The 12771-nt window shown below is 47.3% G+C and overlaps 1 protein-coding gene and 16 non-coding genes across 17 annotated transcripts in view; 1 reads left to right on the top strand and 16 right to left on the bottom strand.

Annotated features, from left to right (window-relative positions):
• Window positions 1–12771, top strand: part of LOC146980516 (uncharacterized) — a 528771-nt gene that overhangs the window by 464061 nt on the left and 51939 nt on the right. The window lies entirely within an intron of this gene.
• Window positions 266–373, bottom strand: LOC146980532 (U6 spliceosomal RNA). The gene has a single exon (XR_015036727.1). It is a non-coding gene; the product is annotated as a U6 spliceosomal RNA (small nuclear RNA).
• Window positions 1187–1294, bottom strand: LOC146980531 (U6 spliceosomal RNA). The gene has a single exon (XR_015036726.1). It is a non-coding gene; the product is annotated as a U6 spliceosomal RNA (small nuclear RNA).
• Window positions 2108–2215, bottom strand: LOC146980530 (U6 spliceosomal RNA). Its single transcript, XR_015036725.1, has one exon. It is a non-coding gene; the product is annotated as a U6 spliceosomal RNA (small nuclear RNA).
• LOC146980529 (U6 spliceosomal RNA) lies at window positions 3029–3136 on the bottom strand. Its single transcript, XR_015036724.1, has one exon. It is a non-coding gene; the product is annotated as a U6 spliceosomal RNA (small nuclear RNA).
• LOC146980528 (U6 spliceosomal RNA) lies at window positions 3950–4057 on the bottom strand. Its single transcript, XR_015036723.1, has one exon. It is a non-coding gene; the product is annotated as a U6 spliceosomal RNA (small nuclear RNA).
• LOC146980527 (U6 spliceosomal RNA) lies at window positions 4872–4979 on the bottom strand. The gene has a single exon (XR_015036721.1). It is a non-coding gene; the product is annotated as a U6 spliceosomal RNA (small nuclear RNA).
• On the bottom strand, window positions 5792–5899 carry LOC146980526 (U6 spliceosomal RNA). Its single transcript, XR_015036720.1, has one exon. It is a non-coding gene; the product is annotated as a U6 spliceosomal RNA (small nuclear RNA).
• On the bottom strand, window positions 6337–6444 carry LOC146980525 (U6 spliceosomal RNA). Its single transcript, XR_015036719.1, has one exon. It is a non-coding gene; the product is annotated as a U6 spliceosomal RNA (small nuclear RNA).
• Window positions 7275–7382, bottom strand: LOC146980524 (U6 spliceosomal RNA). Its single transcript, XR_015036718.1, has one exon. It is a non-coding gene; the product is annotated as a U6 spliceosomal RNA (small nuclear RNA).
• Window positions 7819–7926, bottom strand: LOC146980523 (U6 spliceosomal RNA). Its single transcript, XR_015036717.1, has one exon. It is a non-coding gene; the product is annotated as a U6 spliceosomal RNA (small nuclear RNA).
• LOC146980522 (U6 spliceosomal RNA) lies at window positions 8757–8864 on the bottom strand. Its single transcript, XR_015036714.1, has one exon. It is a non-coding gene; the product is annotated as a U6 spliceosomal RNA (small nuclear RNA).
• Window positions 9678–9785, bottom strand: LOC146980521 (U6 spliceosomal RNA). Its single transcript, XR_015036706.1, has one exon. It is a non-coding gene; the product is annotated as a U6 spliceosomal RNA (small nuclear RNA).
• Window positions 10223–10330, bottom strand: LOC146980520 (U6 spliceosomal RNA). Its single transcript, XR_015036695.1, has one exon. It is a non-coding gene; the product is annotated as a U6 spliceosomal RNA (small nuclear RNA).
• LOC146980519 (U6 spliceosomal RNA) lies at window positions 11160–11267 on the bottom strand. The gene has a single exon (XR_015036684.1). It is a non-coding gene; the product is annotated as a U6 spliceosomal RNA (small nuclear RNA).
• Window positions 12081–12188, bottom strand: LOC146980518 (U6 spliceosomal RNA). The gene has a single exon (XR_015036673.1). It is a non-coding gene; the product is annotated as a U6 spliceosomal RNA (small nuclear RNA).
• LOC146980517 (U6 spliceosomal RNA) lies at window positions 12625–12732 on the bottom strand. Its single transcript, XR_015036759.1, has one exon. It is a non-coding gene; the product is annotated as a U6 spliceosomal RNA (small nuclear RNA).

The following is a 12771-nucleotide window of genomic DNA, read 5'->3' as shown; positions in this document are numbered from 1 at the left end:
CTCATAAAATAAACAAAAATGAGGAACGCTTCACAAATTCGTGAAGCGTTCCTCATTTTTGTTTATACTATGAGAAGAAGCAAAGGCTGTGTGCTGCGCTGCTTTTGGACGGCAGTGAAGGTGCCCAAACCCACCTACTGTCTGAGGCAGGCACACGGGCAATGCGCCACCCTGGACTATGCCTTGACAAATCTACCGAGCAACACCAGTGATTCCAGACAAATGCAACAGGCACACAACCGCACCACAACAAGGCCGGCAGATCAAAATGTGGAAACGCTTCACGAATTTGCGTGTCATCCTTGCGCAGGGGCCATGCTAATCTTCTCTGTATCGATTCCAATTTAGTGTATGCACTTGCCGAAGCAAGCACAATGACTCATGTGTGATGGCCCCCTTTTAATACCCAGTCAGGAGGCCCAACCCCCTGCCACCGGTGCGCCCCCCAGCGCTCCTGGCCTGAATAGACAGGCCTTTTGGCTACAAAAACGTGAGTTTCCATTTTTAATCTACACAAAAAAAACGTTTCTCATAGTATAAACAAAAATGAGGAACGCTTCACAAATTCGTGAAGCGTTCCTCATTTTTGTTTATACTATGAGAAACGAATTTGTGAAGCGTTCCTCATTTTTGTTTATTTGCCTCAATCTTGTTATTATGTACAGTTAGAGACTCCATCAGAGCAGCTCTGGCTGCTGCCTCCCTCTCAGACTTGTTTACAAGCTTAGCAAATTCACCAGAGTGTGGCCAAAAGTAACCCCACAGGACAATCAGGATCCGTCTCCCCGGAGGAGGCCTTTATTTGGTAGGCCCTACGAGCAAAGAAGCAAAGGCCGTGCGCTGCGCTGCTTTTGGACGGTAGTGAAGGTGGCTGTTTGGGTTTTTGATTTGATTTGACAATCAGGATCCAAAAAAGCGTTTCTCATAAAATAAACAAAAATGAGGAACGCTTCACAAATTCGTGAAGCGTTCCTCATTTTTGTTTATACTATGAGAAGAAGCAAAGGCTGTGTGCTGCGCTGCTTTTGGACGGCAGTGAAGGTGCCCAAACCCACCTACTGTCTGAGGCAGGCACACGGGCAATGCGCCACCCTGGACTATGCCTTGACAAATCTACCGAGCAACACCAGTGATTCCAGACAAATGCAACAGGCACACAACCGCACCACAACAAGGCCGGCAGATCAAAATGTGGAAACGCTTCACGAATTTGCGTGTCATCCTTGCGCAGGGGCCATGCTAATCTTCTCTGTATCGATTCCAATTTAGTGTATGCACTTGCCGAAGCAAGCACAATGACTCATGTGTGATGGCCCCCTTTTAATACCCAGTCAGGAGGCCCAACCCCCTGCCACCGGTGCGCCCCCAGCGCTCCTGGCCTGAATAGACAGGCCTTTTGGCTACAAAAACGTGAGTTTCCATTTTTAATCTACACAAAAAAAAACGTTTCTCATAGTATAAACAAAAATGAGGAACGCTTCACAAATTCGTGAAGCGTTCCTCATTTTTGTTCATACTATGAGAAACGAATTTGTGAAGCGTTCCTCATTTTTGTTTATTTGCCTCAATCTTGTTATTATGTACAGTTAGAGACTCCATCAGAGCAGCTCTGGCTGCTGCCTCCCTCTCAGACTTGTTTACAAGCTTAGCAAATTCACCAGAGTGTGGCCAAAAGTAACCCCACAGGACAATCAGGATCCGTCTCCCCGGAGGAGGCCTTTATTTGGTAGGCCCTACGAGCAAAGAAGCAAAGGCCGTGCGCTGCGCTGCTTTTGGACGGTAGTGAAGGTGGCTGTTTGGGTTTTTGATTTGATTTGACAATCAGGATCCAAAAAAGCGTTTCTCATAAAATAAACAAAAATGAGGAACGCTTCACAAATTCGTGAAGCGTTCCTCATTTTTGTTTATACTATGAGAAGAAGCAAAGGCTGTGTGCTGCGCTGCTTTTGGACGGCAGTGAAGGTGCCCAAACCCACCTACTGTCTGAGGCAGGCACACGGGCAATGCGCCACCCTGGACTATGCCTTGACAAATCTACCGAGCAACACCAGTGATTCCAGACAAATGCAACAGGCACACAACCGCACCACAACAAGGCCGGCAGATCAAAATGTGGAAACGCTTCACGAATTTGCGTGTCATCCTTGCGCAGGGGCCATGCTAATCTTCTCTGTATCGATTCCAATTTAGTGTATGCACTTGCCGAAGCAAGCACAATGACTCATGTGTGATGGCCCCCTTTTAATACCCAGTCAGGAGGCCCAACCCCCTGCCACCGGTGCGCCCCCCAGCGCTCCTGGCCTGAATAGACAGGCCTTTTGGCTACAAAAACGTGAGTTTCCATTTTTAATCTACACAAAAAAAACGTTTCTCATAGTATAAACAAAAATGAGGAACGCTTCACAAATTCGTGAAGCGTTCCTCATTTTTGTTTATACTATGAGAAACGAATTTGTGAAGCGTTCCTCATTTTTGTTTATTTGCCTCAATCTTGTTATTATGTACAGTTAGAGACTCCATCAGAGCAGCTCTGGCTGCTGCCTCCCTCTCAGACTTGTTTACAAGCTTAGCAAATTCACCAGAGTGTGGCCAAAAGTAACCCCACAGGACAATCAGGATCCGTCTCCCCGGAGGAGGCCTTTATTTGGTAGGCCCTACGAGCAAAGAAGCAAAGGCCGTGCGCTGCGCTGCTTTTGGACGGTAGTGAAGGTGGCTGTTTGGGTTTTTGATTTGATTTGACAATCAGGATCCAAAAAAGCGTTTCTCATAAAATAAACAAAAATGAGGAACGCTTCACAAATTCGTGAAGCGTTCCTCATTTTTGTTTATACTATGAGAAGAAGCAAAGGCTGTGTGCTGCGCTGCTTTTGGACGGCAGTGAAGGTGCCCAAACCCACCTACTGTCTGAGGCAGGCACACGGGCAATGCGCCACCCTGGACTATGCCTTGACAAATCTACCGAGCAACACCAGTGATTCCAGACAAATGCAACAGGCACACAACCGCACCACAACAAGGCCGGCAGATCAAAATGTGGAAACGCTTCACGAATTTGCGTGTCATCCTTGCGCAGGGGCCATGCTAATCTTCTCTGTATCGATTCCAATTTAGTGTATGCACTTGCCGAAGCAAGCACAATGACTCATGTGTGATGGCCCCCTTTTAATACCCAGTCAGGAGGCCCAACCCCCTGCCACCGGTGCGCCCCCCAGCGCTCCTAGCCTGAATAGACAGGCCTTTTGGCTACAAAAACGTGAGTTTCCATTTTTAATCTACACAAAAAAAACGTTTCTCATAGTATAAACAAAAATGAGGAACGCTTCACAAATTCGTGAAGCGTTCCTCATTTTTGTTTATACTATGAGAAACGAATTTGTGAAGCGTTCCTCATTTTTGTTTATTTGCCTCAATCTTGTTATTATGTACAGTTAGAGACTCCATCAGAGCAGCTCTGGCTGCTGCCTCCCTCTCAGACTTGTTTACAAGCTTAGCAAATTCACCAGAGTGTGGCCAAAAGTAACCCCACAGGACAATCAGGATCCGTCTCCCGGAGGAGGCCTTTATTTGGTAGGCCCTACGAGCAAAGAAGCAAAGGCCGTGCGCTGCGCTGCTTTTGGACGGTAGTGAAGGTGGCTGTTTGGGTTTTTGATTTGATTTGACAATCAGGATCCAAAAAAGCGTTTCTCATAAAATAAACAAAAATGAGGAACGCTTCACAAATTCGTGAAGCGTTCCTCATTTTTGTTTATACTATGAGAAGAAGCAAAGGCTGTGTGCTGCGCTGCTTTTGGACGGCAGTGAAGGTGCCCAAACCCACCTACTGTCCTGAGGCAGGCACACAGGCAATGCGCCACCCTGGACTATGCCTTGACAAATCTACCGAGCAACACCAGTGATTCCAGACAAATGCAACAGGCACACAACCGCACCACAACAAGGCCGGCAGATCAAAATGTGGAAACGCTTCACGAATTTGCGTGTCATCCTTGCGCAGGGGCCATGCTAATCTTCTCTGTATCGATTCCAATTTAGTGTATGCACTTGCCGAAGCAAGCACAATGACTCATGTGTGATGGCCCCCTTTTAATACCCAGTCAGGAGGCCCAACCCCCTGCCACCGGTGCGCCCCCCAGCGCTCCTGGCCTGAATAGACAGGCCTTTTGGCTACAAAAACGTGAGTTTCCATTTTTAATCTACACAAAAAAAACGTTTCTCATAGTATAAACAAAAATGAGGAACGCTTCACAAATTCGTGAAGCGTTCCTCATTTTTGTTTATACTATGAGAAACGAATTTGTGAAGCGTTCCTCATTTTTGTTTATTTGCCTCAATCTTGTTATTATGTACAGTTAGAGACTCCATCAGAGCAGCTCTGGCTGCTGCCTCCCTCTCAGACTTGTTTACAAGCTTAGCAAATTCACCAGAGTGTGGCCAAAAGTAACCCCACAGGACAATCAGGATCCGTCTCCCCGGAGGAGGCCTTTATTTGGTAGGCCCTACGAGCAAAGAAGCAAAGGCCGTGCGCTGCGCTGCTTTTGGACGGTAGTGAAGGTGGCTGTTTGGGTTTTTGATTTGATTTGACAATCAGGATCCAAAAAAGCGTTTCTCATAAAATAAACAAAAATGAGGAACGCTTCACAAATTCGTGAAGCGTTCCTCATATTTGTTTTATACTATGAGAAGAAGCAAAGGCTGTGTGCTGCGCTGCTTTTGGACGGCAGTGAAGGTGCCCAAACCCACCTACTGTCTGAGGCAGGCACACGGGCAATGCGCCACCCTGGACTATGCCTTGACAAATCTACCGAGCAACACCAGTGATTCCAGACAAATGCAACAGGCACACAACCGCACCACAACAAGGCCGGCAGATCAAAATGTGGAAACGCTTCACGAATTTGCGTGTCATCCTTGCGCAGGGGCCATGCTAATCTTCTCTGTATCGATTCCAATTTAGTGTATGCACTTGCCGAAGCAAGCACAATGACTCATGTGTGATGGCCCCCTTTTAATACCCAGTCAGGAGGCCCAACCCCCTGCCACCGGTGCGCCCCCCAGCGCTCCTGGCCTGAATAGACAGGCCTTTTGGCTACAAAAACGTGAGTTTCCATTTTTAATCTACACAAAAAAAACGTTTCTCATAGTATAAACAAAAATGAGGAACGCTTCACAAATTCGTGAAGCGTTCCTCATTTTTGTTTATACTATGAGAAACGAATTTGTGAAGCGTTCCTCATTTTTGTTTATTTGCCTCAATCTTGTTATTATGTACAGTTAGAGACTCCATCAGAGCAGCTCTGGCTGCTGCCTCCCTCTCAGACTTGTTTACAAGCTTAGCAAATTCACCAGAGTGTGGCCAAAAGTAACCCCACAGGACAATCAGGATCCGTCTCCCCGGAGGAGGCCTTTATTTGGTAGGCCCTACGAGCAAAGAAGCAAAGGCCGTGCGCTGCGCTGCTTTTGGACGGTAGTGAAGGTGGCTGTTTGGGTTTTTGATTTGATTTGACAATCAGGATCCAAAAAAGCGTTTCTCATAAAATAAACAAAAATGAGGAACGCTTCACAAATTCGTGAAGCGTTCCTCATTTTTGTTTATACTATGAGAAGAAGCAAAGGCTGTGTGCTGCGCTGCTTTTGGACGGCAGTGAAGGTGCCCAAACCCACCTACTGTCTGAGGCAGGCACACGGGCAATGCGCCACCCTGGACTATGCCTTGACAAATCTACCGAGCAACACCAGTGATTCCAGACAAATGCAACAGGCACACAACCGCACCACAACAAGGCCGCAGATCAAAATGTGGAAACGCTTCACGAATTTGCGTGTCATCCTTGCGCAGGGGCCATGCTAATCTTCTCTGTATCGATTCCAATTTAGTGTATGCACTTGCCGAAGCAAGCACAATGACTCATGTGTGATGGCCCCCTTTTAATACCCAGTCAGGAGGCCCAACCCCCTGCCACCGGTGCGCCCCCCAGCGCTCCTGGCCTGAATAGACAGGCCTTTTGGCTACAAAAACGTGAGTTTCCATTTTTAATCTACACAAAAAAAACGTTTCTCATAGTATAAACAAAAATGAGGAACGCTTCACAATGAGGAACGCTTCACAAATTCGTGAAGCGTTCCTCATTTTTGTTTATACTATGAGAAGAAGCAAAGGCTGTGTGCTGCGCTGCTTTTGGACGGCAGTGAAGGTGCCCAAACCCACCTACTGTCTGAGGCAGGCACACGGGCAATGCGCCACCCTGGACTATGCCTTGACAAATCTACCGAGCAACACCAGTGATTCCAGACAAATGCAACAGGCACACAACCGCACCACAACAAGGCCGGCAGATCAAAATGTGGAAACGCTTCACGAATTTGCGTGTCATCCTTGCGCAGGGGCCATGCTAATCTTCTCTGTATCGATTCCAATTTAGTGTATGCACTTGCCGAAGCAAGCACAATGACTCATGTGTGATGGCCCCCTTTTAATACCCAGTCAGGAGGCCCAACCCCTGCCACCGGTGCGCCCCCCAGCGCTCCTGGCCTGAATAGACAGGCCTTTTGGCTACAAAAACGTGAGTTTCCATTTTTAATCTACACAAAAAAAAACGTTTCTCATAGTATAAACAAAAATGAGGAACGCTTCACAATGAGGAACGCTTCACAAATTCGTGAAGCGTTCCTCATTTTTGTTTATACTATGAGAAACGAATTTGTGAAGCGTTCCTCATTTTTGTTTATTTGCCTCAATCTTGTTATTATGTACAGTTAGAGACTCCATCAGAGCAGCTCTGGCTGCTGCCTCCCTCTCAGACTTGTTTACAAGCTTAGCAAATTCACCAGAGTGTGGCCAAAAGTAACCCCACAGGACAATCAGGATCCGTCTCCCCGGAGGAGGCCTTTATTTGGTAGGCCCTACGAGCAAAGAAGCAAAGGCCGTGCGCTGCGCTGCTTTTGGACGGTAGTGAAGGTGGCTGTTTGGGTTTTTGATTTGATTTGACAATCAGGATCCAAAAAAGCGTTTCTCATAAAATAAACAAAAATGAGGAACGCTTCACAAATTCGTGAAGCGTTCCTCATTTTTGTTTATACTATGAGAAGAAGCAAAGGCTGTGTGCTGCGCTGCTTTTGGACGGCAGTGAAGGTGCCCAAACCCACCTACTGTCTGAGGCAGGCACACGGGCAATGCGCCACCCTGGACTATGCCTTGACAAATCTACCGAGCAACACCAGTGATTCCAGACAAATGCAACAGGCACACAACCGCACCACAACAAGGCCGGCAGATCAAAATGTGGAAACGCTTCACGAATTTGCGTGTCATCCTTGCGCAGGGGCCATGCTAATCTTCTCTGTATCGATTCCAATTTAGTGTATGCACTTGCCGAAGCAAGCACAATGACTCATGTGTGATGGCCCCCTTTTAATACCCAGTCAGGAGGCCCAACCCCCTGCCACCGGTGCGCCCCCAGCGCTCCTGGCCTGAATAGACAGGCCTTTTGGCTACAAAAACGTGAGTTTCCATTTTTAATCTACACAAAAAAAACGTTTCTCATAGTATAAACAAAAATGAGGAACGCTTCACAATGAGGAACGCTTCACAAATTCGTGAAGCGTTCCTCATTTTTGTTTATACTATGAGAAGAAGCAAAGGCTGTGTGCTGCGCTGCTTTTGGACGGCAGTGAAGGTGCCCAAACCCACCTACTGTCTGAGGCAGGCACACGGGCAATGCGCCACCCTGGACTATGCCTTGACAAATCTACCGAGCAACACCAGTGATTCCAGACAAATGCAACAGGCACACAACCGCACCACAACAAGGCCGGCAGATCAAAATGTGGAAACGCTTCACGAATTTGCGTGTCATCCTTGCGCAGGGGCCATGCTAATCTTCTCTGTATCGATTCCAATTTAGTGTATGCACTTGCCGAAGCAAGCACAATGACTCATGTGTGATGGCCCCCTTTTAATACCCAGTCAGGAGGCCCAACCCCCTGCCACCGGTGCGCCCCCCAGCGCTCCTGGCCTGAATAGACAGGCCTTTTGGCTACAAAAACGTGAGTTTCCATTTTTAATCTACACAAAAAAAACGTTTCTCATAGTATAAACAAAAATGAGGAACGCTTCACAATGAGGAACGCTTCACAAATTCGTGAAGCGTTCCTCATTTTTGTTTATACTATGAGAAACGAATTTGTGAAGCGTTCCTCATTTTTGTTTATTTGCCTCAATCTTGTTATTATGTACAGTTAGAGACTCCATCAGAGCAGCTCTGGCTGCTGCCTCCCTCTCAGACTTGTTTACAAGCTTAGCAAATTCACCAGAGTGTGGCCAAAAGTAACCCCACAGGACAATCAGGATCCGTCTCCCCGGAGGAGGCCTTTATTTGGTAGGCCCTACGAGCAAAGAAGCAAAGGCCGTGCGCTGCGCTGCTTTTGGACGGTAGTGAAGGTGGCTGTTTGGGTTTTTGATTTGATTTGACAATCAGGATCCAAAAAGCGTTTTCTCATAAAATAAACAAAAATGAGGAACGCTTCACAAATTCGTGAAGCGTTCCTCATTTTTGTTTATACTATGAGAAGAAGCAAAGGCTGTGTGCTGCGCTGCTTTTGGACGGCAGTGAAGGTGCCCAAACCCACCTACTGTCTGAGGCAGGCACACGGGCAATGCGCCACCCTGGACTATGCCTTGACAAATCTACCGAGCAACACCAGTGATTCCAGACAAATGCAACAGGCACACAACCGCACCACAACAAGGCCGGCAGATCAAAATGTGGAAACGCTTCACGAATTTGCGTGTCATCCTTGCGCAGGGGCCATGCTAATCTTCTCTGTATCGATTCCAATTTAGTGTATGCACTTGCCGAAGCAAGCACAATGACTCATGTGTGATGGCCCCCTTTTAATACCCAGTCAGGAGGCCCAACCCCCTGCCACCGGTGCGCCCCCCAGCGCTCCTGGCCTGAATAGACAGGCCTTTTGGCTACAAAAACGTGAGTTTCCATTTTTAATCTACACAAAAAAAACGTTTCTCATAGTATAAACAAAAATGAGGAACGCTTCACAAATTCGTGAAGCGTTCCTCATTTTTGTTTATACTATGAGAAACGAATTTGTGAAGCGTTCCTCATTTTTGTTTATTTGCCTCAATCTTGTTATTATGTACAGTTAGAGACTCCATCAGAGCAGCTCTGGCTGCTGCCTCCCTCTCAGACTTGTTTACAAGCTTAGCAAATTCACCAGAGTGTGGCCAAAAGTAACCCCACAGGACAATCAGGATCCGTCCCCCGGAGGAGGCCTTTATTTGGTAGGCCCTACGAGCAAAGAAGCAAAGGCCGTGCGCTGCGCTGCTTTTGGACGGTAGTGAAGGTGGCTGTTTGGGTTTTTGATTTGATTTGACAATCAGGATCCAAAAAAGCGTTTCTCATAAAATAAACAAAAATGAGGAACGCTTCACAAATTCGTGAAGCGTTCCTCATTTTTGTTTATACTATGAGAAGAAGCAAAGGCTGTGTGCTGCGCTGCTTTTGGACGGCAGTGAAGGTGCCCAAACCCACCTACTGTCTGAGGCAGGCACACGGGCAATGCGCCACCCTGGACTATGCCTTGACAAATCTATCCGAGCAACACCAGTGATTCCAGACAAATGCAACAGGCACACAACCGCACCACAACAAGGCCGGCAGATCAAAATGTGGAAACGCTTCACGAATTTGCGTGTCATCCTTGCGCAGGGGCCATGCTAATCTTCTCTGTATCGATTCCAATTTAGTGTATGCACTTGCCGAAGCAAGCACAATGACTCATGTGTGATGGCCCCCTTTTAATACCCAGTCAGGAGGCCCAACCCCCTGCCACCGGTGCGCCCCCCAGCGCTCCTGGCCTGAATAGACAGGCCTTTTGGCTACAAAAACGTGAGTTTCCATTTTTAATCTACACAAAAAAAACGTTTCTCATAGTATAAACAAAAATGAGGAACGCTTCACAATGAGGAACGCTTCACAAATTCGTGAAGCGTTCCTCATTTTTGTTTATACTATGAGAAGAAGCAAAGGCTGTGTGCTGCGCTGCTTTTGGACGGCAGTGAAGGTGCCCAAACCCACCTACTGTCTGAGGCAGGCACACGGGCAATGCGCCACCCTGGACTATGCCTTGACAAATCTACCGAGCAACACCAGTGATTCCAGACAAATGCAACAGGCACACAACCGCACCACAACAAGGCCGGCAGATCAAAATGTGGAAACGCTTCACGAATTTGCGTGTCATCCTTGCGCAGGGGCCATGCTAATCTTCTCTGTATCGATTCCAATTTAGTGTATGCACTTGCCGAAGCAAGCACAATGACTCATGTGTGATGGCCCCCTTTTAATACCCAGTCAGGAGGCCCAACCCCCTGCCACCGGTGCGCCCCCCAGCGCTCCTGGCCTGAATAGACAGGCCTTTTGGCTACAAAAACGTGAGTTTCCATTTTTAATCTACACAAAAAAAACGTTTCTCATAGTATAAACAAAAATGAGGAACGCTTCACAATGAGGAACGCTTCACAAATTCGTGAAGCGTTCCTCATTTTTGTTTATACTATGAGAAACGAATTTGTGAAGCGTTCCTCATTTTTGTTTATTTGCCTCAATCTTGTTATTATGTACAGTTAGAGACTCCATCAGAGCAGCTCTGGCTGCTGCCTCCCTCTCAGACTTGTTTACAAGCTTAGCAAATTCACCAGAGTGTGGCCAAAAGTAACCCCACAGGACAATCAGGATCCGTCTCCCCGGAGGAGGCCTTTATTTGGTAGGCCCTACGAGCAAAGAAGCAAAGGCCGTGCGCTGCGCTGCTTTTGGACGGTAGTGAAGGTGGCTGTTTGGGTTTTTGATTTGATTTGACAATCAGGATCCAAAAAGCGTTTCTCATAAAATAAACAAAAATGAGGAACGCTTCACAAATTCGTGAAGCGTTCCTCATTTTTGTTTATACTATGAGAAGAAGCAAAGGCTGTGTGCTGCGCTGCTTTTGGACGGCAGTGAAGGTGCCCAAACCCACCTACTGTCTGAGGCAGGCACACGGGCAATGCGCCACCCTGGACTATGCCTTGACAAATCTACCGAGCAACACCAGTGATTCCAGACAAATGCAACAGGCACACAACCGCACCACAACAAGGCCGGCAGATCAAAATGTGGAAACGCTTCACGAATTTGCGTGTCATCCTTGCGCAGGGGCCATGCTAATCTTCTCTGTATCGATTCCAATTTAGTGTATGCACTTGCCGAAGCAAGCACAATGACTCATGTGTGATGGCCCCCTTTTAATACCCAGTCAGGAGGCCCAACCCCCTGCCACCGGTGCGCCCCCCAGCGCTCCTGGCCTGAATAGACAGGCCTTTTGGCTACAAAAACGTGAGTTTCCATTTTTAATCTACACAAAAAAAACGTTTCTCATAGTATAAACAAAAATGAGGAACGCTTCACAAATTCGTGAAGCGTTCCTCATTTTTGTTTATACTATGAGAAACGAATTTGTGAAGCGTTCCTCATTTTTGTTTATTTGCCTCAATCTTGTTATTATGTACAGTTAGAGACTCCATCAGAGCAGCTCTGGCTGCTGCCTCCCTCTCAGACTTGTTTACAAGCTTAGCAAATTCACCAGAGTGTGGCCAAAAGTAACCCCACAGGACAATCAGGATCCGTCTCCCCGGAGGAGGCCTTTATTTGGTAGGCCCTACGAGCAAAGAAGCAAAGGCCGTGCGCTGCGCTGCTTTTGGACGGTAGTGAAGGTGGCTGTTTGGGTTTTTGATTTGATTTGACAATCAGGATCCAAAAAAGCGTTTCTCATAAAATAAACAAAAATGAGGAACGCTTCACAAATTCGTGAAGCGTTCCTCATTTTTGTTTATACTATGAGAAGAAGCAAAGGCTGTGTGCTGCGCTGCTTTTGGACGGCAGTGAAGGTGCCCAAACCCACCTACTGTCTGAGGCAGGCACACGGGCAATGCGCCACCCTGGACTATGCCTTGACAAATCTACCGAGCAACACCAGTGATTCCAGACAAATGCAACAGGCACACAACCGCACCACAACAAGGCCGGCAGATCAAAATGTGGAAACGCTTCACGAATTTGCGTGTCATCCTTGCGCAGGGGCCATGCTAATCTTCTCTGTATCGATTCCAATTTAGTGTATGCACTTGCCGAAGCAAGCACAATGACTCATGTGTGATGGCCCCCTTTTAATACCCAGTCAGGAGGCCCAACCCCCTGCCACCGGTGCGCCCCCCAGCGCTCCTGGCCTGAATAGACAGGCCTTTTGGCTACAAAAACGTGAGTTTCCATTTTTAATCTACACAAAAAAAACGTTTCTCATAGTATAAACAAAAATGAGGAACGCTTCACAATGAGGAACGCTTCACAATTCGTGAAGCGTTCCTCATTTTTGTTTATACTATGAGAAGAAGCAAAGGCTGTGTGCTGCGCTGCTTTTGGACGGCAAGTGAAGGTGCCCAAACCCACCTACTGTCTGAGGCAGGCACACGGCAATGCGCCACCCTGGACTATGCCTTGACAAATCTACCGAGCAACACCAGTGATTCCAGACAAATGCAACAGGCACACAACCGCACCACAACAAGGCCGGCAGATCAAAATGTGGAAACGCTTCACGAATTTGCGTGTCATCCTTGCGCAGGGGCCATGCTAATCTTCTCTGTATCGATTCCAATTTAGTGTATGCACTTGCCGAAGCAAGCACAATGACTCATGTGTGATGGCCCCCTTTAATACCCAGTCA

Source organism: Trachurus japonicus, chromosome 9 (genome assembly GCF_045865225.1).
Source record: "Trachurus japonicus isolate A0001 chromosome 9, Traja_1.0".
Lineage (NCBI taxonomy): Eukaryota > Metazoa > Chordata > Actinopteri > Carangiformes > Carangidae > Trachurus > Trachurus japonicus.
This window is presented reverse-complemented; position numbering and strand designations above follow the sequence as displayed.